At 45.5% G+C, this 14,306-nt stretch overlaps 1 long non-coding RNA gene across 1 annotated transcript in view; it reads right to left on the reverse strand.

The window, feature by feature from the left end:
• Positions 1–234: 234 nt before the first annotated feature.
• The window catches only part of LOC114671448 (uncharacterized), a 47,801-nt gene continuing 33,729 nt past the window's right edge, over positions 235–14,306 (reverse strand). Inside the window, exons 3-4 of the long non-coding RNA XR_013401920.1 lie at positions 3,007–3,124; positions 235–414 (exon numbers count right to left, since the gene is read on the reverse strand). This is a non-coding gene — a long non-coding RNA (uncharacterized LOC114671448). The remainder of the gene's footprint in view (positions 415–3,006; positions 3,125–14,306) is intronic.

Raw genomic sequence — 14,306 nt, forward strand, 5'->3', positions numbered from 1 at the left:
ACAAAATGGGACATTTTTTCAGAAATGCATATAAATAAGAAAAGAAATGTTAAATTCATTTAAATCATTACCTATTAAAGGAGAGGAATGGGGAATTTGAAATGGGGATAAAAGTATAGTAAAACAGGCACTTTTCATGAATCCCTAACAAAAATGGGTCATGACCAGAGAAGTGTTATTAACTCAGTGCTCCTTCTTTGAAGTTAAAAAGAAATGAAATGATAAACCAAAGACTCATCTTATCTGCACAGTCTGAGCATCTAGCGGTAACAGATTCTTCAAACGTCAATCACTCAGTTTTCACATCTACCACGTCTCATGCTCATGAACTTTTGTTCTGTCCTCTCGATTCCCAAAAAGTTACGTCTTACTTTAGTGAGTGCAATTCTTCATTTATTTCCAATTCTCCTCTTCCTAAAAACGACATGACATGATTTACAAACTACTCATGATACAAAAGATAAGAAAAAGTACTTGAGGAAGTTAGAGTGATTGTAAAATATGTACAGGAAGAGAATACAGATTGCCCCAAAATACCACATAGTGAGTTGATGAAGTTGGTCACTAATTTGACTCTGAGGTTTGGGCAAAGAAAAGAGGAAAAGCTGTCACTTCACCCACAATAAAAATCTAACAGTTGTGACCGGGCTCAGTGGCTCACGACTGTAATTCCAGCACTTTGGGAGGCCGAGGAGAGTGGATCACCTGAGGTCAGGAGTTCAAGAGCAGCCTGACCAACATGGAGAAACCTACTAAAAATACAACATTAGCTGGGCATGTTGGTGCATGCCTGTAATCTCAGCTACTTGGGAAGCTGAGGCAGGAGAATTGTTTGAACCTGGGAGGCAGAGGTTGCAGTGAGCCGAGATCACGCCATTGCACTCCAGCCCGGGCAAAAAGAGCGAAAAAACAAAACAAAACAAAAAACTAACAGTTATTCAAGGCCAGTCCAACCATGCTTTTCAGTAGTTAGTTCTAACTGTGAGAGGGAAATACGGAATTTTTAAAAATCACCACTTGGAACTATATATTGTTGAATCTTCCTTTTCATTCCTTGATGATATCTTGAATAGCATCCAAAACTTTCCAGTTGCTTTGAGTATAAAAACTCAATCCAGTTTAAAGCCTCATTTCCAGCATGATTTACATCTCCTCTTCTCCCTGGAGCAAATGTTTGAGCTCAGGCTCTGTTTGGATTGGAGGAGAGGATGACAGGCCTTCTCTCCTTTCTCAGAAGTGCTGCTGTGGGGAGGAGGAAGCGGCACTCTCCACCCAGCTGCAGGGCTGGCGTCCCGTGGATGACTGTCTCTATCTCTGCAGCTCTGCCTGTCACCATAACTGTCAGGACCTTCCATAAACCTAAACGTTTATCTGAAACAGGTCTCAATCAATTTAGAAAGTTTATTTTGCCAAGGTAAAGGACGTGCCCAGGGCACAGCCTCAGGAAGTCCTTCTTGATGACATGTGCCCAAGGCGATCGGGGCACAGCTTGATTTTATACATTTTAGGGAGACATGAGACATCAATCGATATATGTAAGATGTACATTGGTTTGGTCTGGAAAGGCAGGACTACTTAAAGCGGGGAATGGGCTTCCAGGTCATAGGTAGATAAGAGACAAATGGGACAAATGGTTGCATTCTTTTGAGGTTCTGATTAGCCTCTCACTGAATACCCAATTTTTTTCTTTTTTCTTTTTCTATTTATTTATTTAGAGACAGAGAGTTGCTCTGTCACCAGGCTGGAGTACAGTGGCACGATCTTGGCTTACTGCAACCTCCACCTCCTGGGTTCAAGTGATTCTCCTGCCTCAGCCTCAAGTAGCTGGGGCTATAGGTGCACACCATCACGCCTGGCTAATTTTTTGTATTTTAGTAGAGACAGGGTTTCACCATGTTGGCCAGGCTGATCTTGATCTCCTGACATTGTGATTCGCCTGCCTCAGCTTCCCAAAATGAATACCCAATTTATAGGAATAGTCACTTATGCTCCAGTCTGGCTTAGTCAAGCAACAGGGCCGAGGAAGCAATCCAGATACGTCTTTGTCTCCCATGAGCAGAGGGACGACTTTGAGTTCCGTCAGTCCTTTTTCCACAAGGAATTTCCTTGTAGGCAAATTGTGAGGGAGATTGTAGCTTCTTGACCTTTGTAGCTACCTTCTTTAGGAACAGAATGGGAGACAGGTTTGCCTGATGCAGCTCCCAGCTTGACTTTTCCCTTTGGTTTAGTGATTTGGGGATCCAGGCATTTATTTTTCTTTTACACTTCCTAGGGGCGGGAACATGAGTCTCACTCTCTTAGGGTTCCAAGGCTTCCCTGCACATCAACCCCCCTTGCAGGAGAGCTGGCCCCATTCAGCACCTTCCACACTCCCTGCTATCTCCCCACAGCCCCTGCTGGGTTCCCCTCAGCCCATGGGCTGTCCCATGGGTGGGCAAGAGCACTGAGGTGCGGTAAACATTTAACAATCAGTCTCCCAAAACAGTATGCATATATACACACATGCATATAGTTATTATAGCACGCATATAGTTATTATAAACTTTACTAATACAAGAAATGTGTCACACAGTTTACAAATCATCAAATATATGATACTCTTTATTACAGAATTTATAACATAGAATTTAGAATTTATATTAGAATTCTATATATAATACAGAATTTAGAATATATGTTATAGAATATATAATATAGAATTTATAATAAAGAGTATTAAATAAAAGCCAATTGATTGACAAGATGCTGCCTCAATTTCTGGGGAACTCTTGTATCCATAGCCAACCTAGGGTTCAATTCACAAACAAGTGTAGTTTTCAGACAAATGTTGGTTGGCTGGGCATGGTGGCTCACACCTGTAATCCCAGCAATTTGGGAGGCCGAGGCAGGTGGATCACTTGAGGCCAGGAGTTCAAGACCAGCCTGACCAACCTGGTGAGATCCCATCTCTACTAAAAAAAATACAAAAAATAATAATAATAATTAACCAGGCATGGTGGCACATACCTGTAATCTCAGCTACTCAGGAAGCCGAGGCACGAGACTTGCTTGAACCCAGGAGGTAGAGGTTGCAGTGAGCCGAGATCACACCAGTGCACTCTAGCCTGGGTGACAGAGTGAGACTCTATCTCAAAAAGAAAAGCAAAATGTTGGTTGATATTTTTCCTCATGTTAAAGCATCAGACAAAAAGAAAGCAATGAAGCTGTGTTCTGAAACCGAACTTATTTGTCAATAGTCTGAGCACCCTTTCTGCTGGGTCAGATAATACTTTTAAACACTGCAAAAATATTTCCTCAATTGTTTGTGCTACTTATAATGACTATAGACACGCCACACTTTCTCATTTAATCTTCACTATTAGCATTAACTCCATTAATTTATTAAGTCTAGACCAGCAGTCCCCAACCTTTTTGGCACCAGGGACCAATTTCATGGAAGACAATTTTTCCACAGCCCAGCAGTGGGGGAAATGGTTTCAGGATGAAACTGTTCTACCTCAGATCATTGGGCATTAGATTCTCATAAGGAGCACATAACCTAGATCCTTCGAAAATGCAGTTCACAATAGGGTTCCCGCTCCTATGAGAATCTAATGTCACTGCTGATCTGACAGAAGGCGGAGCTCAGGCAGTAATGAGAGCAATGGGGAGCTGCTGTAAATAGAGATGAAGCTTCGCTGACTCCCCCATCCACACAGATAGGTACCAGTCTGTGGCCCAGGGATTGGGGACCCCTGGTCTAGATAATCAACAAAACAGTAAATTAAGCCTTGGTTTGTAGCATTTGACAATTGCCATGGTTTAAATGCTCCCACCATGGCCGGTATCAGGGTAGCAACCTGACAGCAGTAAATGTGTAGCTGAGAAGAGAAGCATGGTCACACACCATTATGTAGGATTGCTACCATGGGGCTAGGCAACATCCATCATTAGGCATCAATAATAATAAAATGTGGTGAAATAATTAGAAAATGAGTTTTGTGCATTTATCACCTCTGCTTTTAATATAATTTGTTTTATTGTAAATTTACATAATTTAATTTTTAATTCTGGCTATACTTAACAACTGGCTCACAATATTCCTGAAATTTTCACAGTTGACTCTCATGAGCTGATGCAAACCAGATCCACCACCACTGGATGAAGGGCCTGAATGAGATGCACGCCGGTGTGCAGCCCTTCCTATGCCCCTTCTCCAGGCCCTGGTCCTGTCCACAGCCCTGCTACCAACAGGGCCTGAGGGCATACTGAGGCCTTGCAATGCTCCATCCAGAACTGATTGGATCAGGTAGAATACACATGATCTAAGAGGACTCGTCCATAGACAGACTGAATCAGAGTCTCTGTTCCTCTGGATTAGAATGAAGATGCAGAGAAAGTGGCCAGCAGGTAGCAGAAGAGCAAAGAGACACCTGGAATGAAACTGAGTTTGTCGATGATGAAATGCCAGCCCTAGAAAGAAGTGTCACAGATGATCTTTGCTGAGGTCTAAAACAGCAAAGATAACCACAGCTTAGAGTAAATAGCCATACCATTCATTTCGACTAACCTGATATTGCCTGTACACAATTGTGGACAAGAGCAAGATGCTTCCACCCTCCTTGAGGATTGCCCATGGCACGGTCCTGATGGAAACGATGGTCAGTTTGATTGACATATGGGTCCTGTGTCTTATTCTAAGGATCATACACAGAGAGTGATTGTACACACTTAGCAGCGACTGAAATACATGCAGCTCAAGGATAGGGTCAGTGAGGAGTCAACGAGACCATGCCCCCGCAAAGAGCCTTCAATGAAACGCTAGTGATAATATCAGGAAAAGCAGGCCCACAAAGATTCATTCAATTGCTGAAAATGTGATCCAGGTTAATTTCAGGTAGCCCACATGTTTCTTTTGTTCTGTAGCAGAAAGTGTACATCATGCCAATTCCAGCCCTGATGGAGAGAGGATATTTGACCGTGGTGTCATTTGACTGAATGAATAAATCTAGAGTTAGTTTTGTGCAAACCAAAAAGAGGTGAACGTCTTTGTGTATTTGCTTCCTGAAACTGCTTTCTTTGTACTAATTTAACTAAAGGGAACTATACAATCCCAGGTTAGAGAAATTATCTGAATAGAAAGTAAATAGAGGTCGGTGTTGACTTTTATAAGATACATATCCATTTCCTTCTCTGTAAAATGAAGATACCTCCCAGGGATGTTGTCAAACTCATATAAGATCCTGGGTCCATTCATTCATTCATTCAGTCATTTACTCATTCAATATACTGATGTGACAAAAAGCCGTTTTAAGGTGTTGGGATCCTTTCAAGGATATGAAAACATTCTGTAAACTATAAAGCATGACGCCTATACAAGTCACTGTTCCTTCTCATTGCTTTACATGCAGGCAGTTTATAAAGAGCATGATTAGAGAAGAAAAGGCAGCTTAGAAGATAGTTGTACAAAATTGCATGAATCCATGACACAGGATCTAAAGAAAATATGCCTGGTTTGAAAGCAGCTCAGTCTGAGGCAGCGTCCTTCCTTGAGCCCCCACACTGAAGGTCTTGAGTCTTAAAACATCAATATAAGCACTTTCCAAATGCTTACCATTCTAAGGCCAATGTATGAGAAAACCAAGATTTGCTTTGGAAAAAAAGGTTGATGAATTGAAAGACATGCTAATTCCAGATATAACCTGCAGCTATCGCCAATGGAAAGAGATGTGAAATCTCAGAGAATAAGCCCAACAAAAGCCAAAATGAAGATCCTTTGACAGTCTATGTGACTATGTAAGAAATTACAAATGTATCTATTAAATTGCTAAACAATGCTAAGGCTACACAGTAAGCTTTAAGATATAAGCACATATTCAATTTCAGATCCATGAGTTTTCTATTCATACATATTTTAATCTTTTAGAACTCCTGAGAAAATGAAGTAAACATGCTCTTTTAAAAATAAATTCTGAAGTTTGAAAATAAAAGCAGATCATTTTCTTTGGGTAAAGAACGACAGTTTCTAAGACATTGAAATGTAAACTTTGGAATCATAGTTTTAAAGAGCAGAGAATCAAACAAAATATGTGTGAAAGAAAAGCACTTTGAAATGCAAATTATATTCCAATATTAATTTGCTAGTATCACTCACTTATTTACTTATCAGAACAACTTTTCCAGTCAGGAGACTTTCATGCCGGATTGTGACTTACAACGATGTCTGATTTGATGTATTGGTGGAATCAATACGACAGAATCAGCAAAGGTAAAGTACATGATTTAATCATGCCACAGCTTGGTGAGTAAATTCACTCTCCTATGACATGCATAATTTACAACTGCAAGTTTAATAACTGCAGTTCTCCGCATCAAGCACTTTAACAACAATTTCTAACAACAAGCAATTTCTATGATATTCCTATACAGCCTGGAGTTTACTAACCAGCTCTCCTTTGAAGATCAGTATTCATGCAAATGCCAAAATCCTGCAGGAAATTTCCCCACCCCTTTTGTTAAAAAGACTCAGAACTTTGATGGCAACATAGAGAACACGTACATACTTAATTTAAATTTTATGGTTTCTATTTATAAATATTCTCTCACCTCTCTTATTTTCCTAAACCAGGGGATGTTGTTAACCAAAGGCTTCACATTCTCGAAAGCATTTGTGAATGTCCTGAGGGGCTTCTTTTTGAGTTGTGTTGAAACTTATGGCCTACGTTTATACAATTTCTAGACGAAGGCTCAATTATGACATTCGAGGCTGATAAGTCTTATTCCCTATACAATCTTATGATGCGGGCGTCCAAGCCATTGGAATAGTTTGGTGTGATGAGCCTGGCCTGCCTGAGAGCCATTGAATCTACAGCTGTGCCTCATAGACATTCACTTCTCTGCTTGCTCAACTACTGTTTCCGCCTTCCTTCCCCTCAATCTTCTCACATCTTGCTTTGTTTTTGTCTTCCTTATCTCTACCACACATTACATATGGCAGAATGCAAAAGCAGTGGACTCCAAACTCTCAGAGTCCTGGCTTAGTCAATGACTCTCTGGGAGGCCTCGAGGACCTTTGGTTTGAATCTCATTATTTGCTGTAGTTCCGGTCTATAAAGTCACTGCGAACACTGAACTCGTGCATACTGAACCATTGCTCCTAAGGAAAACACAAAGTTAGGTTCCTGTGAATCTCTGGTTATAACACTTTCCTCAACCAATCAATACACAATCTTGTTTAGTGTGTGTTTCTGTGTAAAGACACCTTTTTAAATATAGATTGTTGATTCATTAACGCTGAACTCACAGCCAACAGAGTTTTAACGAATGCCTGAGCAGGGTTTACCTAACACACATGTTTTTTCCCCAAGACATGTAACAGCCTTCTTGTGCTATGAACATGGAAAGCTCTCCAGCACTACCCTTGGGGGTCATTTTAAAGAGCAATATCACCAACCAAAAGGACAAAAATGTTAAAAACAGGGCACTTGATAGACTGAAAAGGACACTTGTTTCCCGTAGGAGAGCTGAAGCAAGAAAACAGTGTTGCCTTGTCTGACCTTAGCTGGAAAATGTGCACGGGAAGATTCAAATTGGTCATCCCCCTGTCCATGTCTACTGGTGATCACAAGAGTGCCGAGTGTTCACTTTCGAGTCACACATAAATGTCAGTAAGTAAGGCCAATTCACAAATACAGAATTGGCAAATAATGAGGATCTACAGCTATATTTTGTTTCTCCTCTTTGGCCTCAGCATCCTTATTTGCAAAATATATTAGAAGAGGAGGGAGCAGGGTCCCTTAAACCATGTTCCAGGGACCCTAGAGATGAGTTCCCAGGAGCTGGGATGCCCACTCCTTCCTTTCTTCCCACGGCAGCCTCTCCTTCTGTTGCAGAGCTGCTTTCCCCCACTTGAGGTGCATGTTGCTGCTGAACATGGATCTGCTGCACACGTCACCAGCCAGAGCTGGGCATTTGCTCAATTGGAGCCAATCTATGAATCTTGTCTCTCCCTCTCCCACCTTGACGCTAGCCCACAGGGGCAGAAACGGCTGCACAGGAACCAAGAGGGACCCTGGGAAGGAAAGCCGCTGTTGTTTTGTCTGGGGGTAGTGCAAGGACACTGTGAGCCTTGCACTGCTGTCTCCTGCCTGGGAATGACGCCATCATGGAGGAAAACAGAGCCAAGAGATCGGGTGAGGGAGGAGGAAAGAGGAAGCGGTGCAGGCTGACAACAGGGTCAGTTAACTCTTCAGTCTGCTCAATGAATCCATTTAAAAGAATATGCTGGGCTGGGTGTGGTGGCTCACACCTGTAATCCCAGCATTTTGGGAAGCCAAGGTGGGAAGACTGCTTGAGCCCAGAAGTTAGAGACCAGTTTGAGCAACATGGTGAAACCCTGTCTCTGCAAAAATTAGCTGGGCCTGTGTGCCTATAGCCCTAGCTACTTGGGAGGCTGGGGTGGGAGGATTCCTTGAGTCCGGGAGGTCAAGGATACAGAGAGCCATGATTGCGCCACTGCATTCCAGCCTGGGCAACAGAACAAGACCGTACCTCAAAAAAAAGAATATTCAATTACTCTGAGATGGATTTCCACCACACGGGGAAAGCAAAACACCCTATTTTCTCACAGAGGCTGGACAAGTTGGAATTCTTGTAGGTGATCTGTATGATTTCTCTTCATATTTTTACATTTTGCCTTTTTTCTCCCCATAGTCCTCCTGTTCTCCTTTACTCGCCCATAAGGTGGGATTGCAGAAGTTAGTCCATTATTTGTCATTTTTTGGTAACCAAGTTTCATCCCTATTTTTCTTATTTTGAAAAGCAGAGGGATAAATGTTTTCTTTACCTCTTGTATTAAAACCATAGGAAACTAATTTATCCTTGAAAGTCATGTTTGATTTTCCCCCACACCACCACCGCCATAGGCAATTGATTGTCCTTTACTTTTTAAACAGACACACAGCATCTATTTACTCGTGATTGAAAAAGAAAAACAATTCGGTAGCTCTGCAGTGCAGTCAGGGTGGGCTCAGGAAAGGAGCAGGGGCCGCGTGGTGGGACAGCGTGATTCCAGTGCCTCGGCATGTCTCAAGGAACAGACGACTGTTGTTCGCCCCGGCTGGCTTCTGACTCATCCTTCCTGTAACTCTCGCTCTTTTGATTCCCGCGTGGCATCCTCCGGACTATGTCTTTCTGATACAGAAGCCGCCGGATCTGGCACAGAGCTCAGCAGCTACTGTTCCCATAGAATTCCCTGGAGCCGTCACGAGACATGATTTATTGAGTGGAGAGCCGTCCCTCTCAAATCACTCCAGCATTTCTCAGCCAAAGACTTTTCCCCATCCACCAGCACTGTTTGACATCATCTTTTTGACCTTCGGACCTGGAAGATCTGTGCTCATCCTCAGAAGATACGAGTACTGGGTCTAACATTCACTTTCTCCTTTTTATTCTCTGACATGCTTCTCACTGTTCTTCGTCTACGTTCTTCTCACTATAGAATGTAGAACGTAGATCCGTAGAACATAGAACGTCTGCATAGATGTAGAACGGTGGCTACCATCTGCTGAGCTTGTACTGTGTGTGTGTGGCAAGTTAGATATGTCAATTCAGTAAATTATCACAAACCACATAAAATGTAGGTATTTTTTCACGGTTTATAGATTAAGGTACTGAAACTCAGAGAGGTCAGATGACTTGCCCAGGGTCACACAGCTAGAGATGACAGAGCTGGAATTGGAACCCAGACCTGTATGACTCCAAAGCACACAGGTTATCACTACTCCACAGGTGCCCTCTGCGGTGGACCACAGGGAGAACAATTGCTCCTTTGCTTTGAAGAAAGAGGAAGGAAAATTCTTGTAGGCTTGCAAAGAATTAATCTACATTTCCCCCTCAAAGAGGGAGATTCCTTAACCAAAATTGTCCTCGTTGTCAGCCTGGCTCAGCTACTTGGCTTCCAGAGATACCAAATTGAGTGTGCACATTCTCAAATGGGTCTCTTGTTTTTATTTTGTGCAGCAGTCAGGGAGGCGAACTCTTGGCAAGGAGCCCCACTGTGACAGTAGCCTGGGTATTGGAGTGGTAGCAACAGAGTCCAAACCTGTGCTGCCCAACACAGCAGCCACTCGCCCCGTGGGGCCGCTGGCCACTGGGAAGGGGGCATATTCAAGCCAAGCTGTGTTGCCAGGGTAACGTACCCACCAGATCCCAAGGATTTCGTATGAAAAAGACAATGCAAACTCTCTCCTCAATAAATTCTTTATATTGATTTTATGTTGAAATGATATGTTGAATATATCAAGCTAAATAAAAATAGCATTAAAATTAATTTCACCTGCACAGCAGGAGGTGAGTGGCAGTCATCGAGCAAGACCACCTGAGCTCCGCCTCCTGTCAGATCAGTAGTGCCATTAGATTCTCATGGGAGCGCAAACCCTCTGTGAACGGCACACATGAGGACCTAGGCTGCACGCTCTTTAGGAGAATCTAACTGATGCCTGATGATCTGAGGTGGAACGGTTTCCTCCCAAAACCATCCTTGTCCCCCTACAATCCATGGAAAAACCATCTTCCGTGAAACCTGTCCCTGGTGCCAAAAAGGCTGGGGACTGCTGGCTTAGAGGGTTACAAGCTGTGGGAAGGGAAAAATTCAGAAGAAAGAACCCTCGGGATAGAACAGGGTGATTTTTATGAAATCCTTAACTACCCAGATGGGTACTAAATTTATAATACTCATAATGCTGCTGTGATGAAGAATCTGTAGCAAGCTAGAATGAAATACATGCTTAACGTCAGAGCCTAATTAAGGCTGTAAAATAATGGAATCGATGGCGTGGCCTGGAAGCCTGTGCTGGTATTCTCCAGTAGCCCCTGCAGATCCAGCCTCCCCGTCTCCACCCTGAGTCTGCTCCAGCAGGCAGCGTGGGCTTGGCCAGCTGGAGGCCCTGGCAGGAGATCAAAGGGCAGGAAGGGAGAGGTGCCAGGGTGTCAACTCGCTTGGCCCTGCGTTGCTGGGCCAGGGTTTGGCGTGGCTGCCTCCCGTCCCCATCCACTGTCAGATGGTCTCTCCTAGAGCCACAGCTGGCTCTCCAAACCAACTCCTCCATTCAGCCCAGGGAGCTTCATCACAGCTTGCTGCCTTCCTGAATCCAGCCCACTGTTCTCTCACCACTGATCTCAAAAGGTTGAGCGAGCCAGCCAGTCCCAGCCTATCCCCAGCATCACCCCCAGTGGACCCGAAGCCTAAGGTGAAAGTACACATGTTGCCTGTGGGGTAAATTAAACCATGCCCCAAACAAGCCAGAGAAAAAGTAAAGGCAAACCAAGAACCCAGCAAGCATGGACTTCGGAGCAGCCAGAGAGAGTCCCGTGCAGAGCCCAGGAGGGTGAGTGTGGGAAGAAGAGGGAGGGTGCTTCTCAGCCTAGCACACTTGGGTCTCAACTGAACCAGCTCTGGCTATCTGTGGGACCATTTGCATGTGACCCACCTGCCCAGACCTCATTTTCCTCATTTGTAGGATGGACAGTGTCACCTGACACTTTTGGGAGAGGTGGCCAATGCATACCTGGCCCAGAGCAGAGAGATTGCTGAGATCCACTTTATGGCTCATTGATGCCAATGGGCAGATAAGATAACCCTGGGGAACATCAGCCCTGGTGCTCCTTGGTGCCCAGTCCTAGGAGTCAGGAGAAGCAGATGGGACCTGCTCCCTCATCCGCAGCCAGCCTCCCTCCCCACCCAGCACTCGAGCACGGGCGAACCGCTGGGTATCCTCCCTTGCTCTCCTCCACCAGCTCCTGGGGTGAAAGGGAAAGATGAATATCGAGTGTCAGGCATGCACATTGGCCATCTGAGCTCAGGGATGCTGCAACTACTGGGACAGGTGCTCACTGGCACCTTGCTGGCCCCCACTGCCAAGCAGGGTACCGTCAGCCAGCTCGCTCCTCGCAGGGTACTGCCTCTTCTCCAGCAGCCTGGAGTCCCCCACTTCCCAGCCCCATCGTCCTCATCCCAAGCCTGATCCTATTGTGTCCTGTGACTCCTTGTCCCTTGTTGGGCACCTGCATCTGTCCTCCCTCCTCAGCCTCCCATGCCCTCTGCATCCTGCACTCCTGCTGAACGAATGACCCAGGTCTCCACTTCCCATCAGAACATCCTCTGTAACACGTCCCTTACTGGCAGGCGTCACTCCCTGAGCTCACCGTTTCCCTGAAGCCATGCTACATGGCTGCCGCTTAATGTCTCAGAGGCCCCTTCTCTCAGGGTTGAGACCTGGGGTTTGCACCCCCTCTGCCTTGACACATCCATCCCAATACTCCTCCAGCCTCTTCCTCCCACTTGCTCATGGCCAGATGAGGATGGGAAGTGGCACCACCGGGCATTTGATTGAAAGCAGCAAAGACTCGATGACTCCCTTCCCACACTGCTGCCATCAGCTTGGTGGACTTTGACTGCAACCCCGCCAACAACCCCCAGTCTCCCGGTTTCCCTGAGCCTCTCACCTCTGATGATCTTCCCTACCTCATCTCTCACTTTCAACAGATGACCTCAACTCCTACTTCACAGAGAAGACAGAAACTAGGAGCTGGGACCTCCTTCACCTTCCTGCTGCAAACCCACAGACTCCGCTGCATCTCCCCTCTGCTGCTTCCCCTTCTTTCCTGTCACAGTAGAGGAGGCGTCTGTGCTCTGGGACTGGCCTTCCCACCAGCCCTCCACCTTCCTGAGCTCATGCACCCAGTCTCCTTTCTCCTGTGTCTCCAGCCTTTCTCACTGCACTCTCTCCTCCATTGCTTTCATCAGCATATTCTGCTCAAATGTCTCTGATCTTGAAACAAAGTTGGCCATGGACCCAGTTCCTGCTCCAGCCCTGGCTGTATTTCCTGTGTCTTCCCTTCCAACCTCTCCTGCCACATCCAAGGCCTCTCCCCGCCATCAACTCCCCTCTCATAGTCCCCCAAATTCACCAAGTTTTCCAGCTCACTCCTTTCACATTTTTTCTTCCCTCTTCCTGAAATGCCCTCCCTGCTCCTCCTGTAGTTAGTGCCCTCCTTGGCGTGTTCTCCCATGAATGCCTCCGCCTCCTCCCAGCCCAAGCCAGGGTTCCCCTGTGTCTGTCATCAAAACAGTGTGGAGCCTGAATGTTCCGCTCTGCTGGACCCAAGTCCCCCAGTCTCCCAGGCCTCATCTGTCCCTTTAATATCCGAAGTGGCTCAAGCCCAGGCCATCCCATAGGAAGCCGTGGAGGGTCACCTGACTGTAGGGTATTGCCCGAGGCCCTCACGTGTCCTAAGCCCTCCAGGCTGCTTTCTGCTGTGGTCTCACTGCTGGGCATTGTCTGAGATTTGGAGACTTTCCCCCGCCAGCCTGCCTCCAGGCCCCTGAAGCAACACGAGGCTCAGAGGTGTTGAAGACAGATGAGAAACTCTTCAAATTGGACAGCAGATCCCAGCATTCCAAAATGCCTTCCTTCTTCACCAGAGGAAATTCCTCATGCCCACATCCAGCTCTGCTTTAGGGACACCTCTTTCCCCATCCCTCCTCTCCTCCCATCCTGGAGTCACCCCTCCTGCCTGCGAACCCCGATCTCCTCAAATGCAGGTGATTTTCACCCTTCCTTGTTCAAAGACAGGCACCTTCTGAGGTATTGGAGGATAGCATTTCAACATGTGAATTTCGGGGGATGCAATTCAGCCTACGACAGACATCCTGTCTTTCTTTCCTGTGGCTTCAAATACCGGTTGTGCCACTTTCTAATTGTTCATCCCTGGGCAAATCTTTTAACCTCCTGAACCTCGAATCTCACATCTTCCAGATGTAGGTAATGACAGCCACCCGACCGGGCACAGGCAAGGATTAAGTGAGGTGATCCAGGTGAAACGCCCCACAGGGTTCATGTAAGTTCCCTTCTCTCTGATCCTCTCTTCCCCTCTCTGTGTCTGCAGACGTGAGCCCCTGCTTTGAGTTTGCACAAGAGCGGTGTTCATTGTAATGACGATGGCAGGTTACTAAGACACACACACTGTCCTCCGATCTTTAACCTAACGGATGACCCCGTCAGCCTCCTTGAGGTTTGGGTCCAGAATTGGAGACTCTCAAAGGGAAGTTGCTACAGTTTATGATGGCAAGAAATCTGTTTACATTCTGAGTCTAAAGAGGAAAACGTAGGCATTCTTTCAACTTCCTGTTACACAATGCTTCATACCAAAACTTCTTGCCCCCTCTGAAGTCACCGAAGGGTTACAGAGAGGTCTCCTAGTTGTTCCTCTGCTTTTCCACTGCTCGGCTACTCTTTTAAAGATGGCTTTTCTATGTTTTCAGGTTT

The sequence above is a fragment of the Macaca mulatta genome, chromosome 12 (genome assembly GCF_049350105.2).
Source record: "Macaca mulatta isolate MMU2019108-1 chromosome 12, T2T-MMU8v2.0, whole genome shotgun sequence".
NCBI lineage: Eukaryota > Metazoa > Chordata > Mammalia > Primates > Cercopithecidae > Macaca > Macaca mulatta.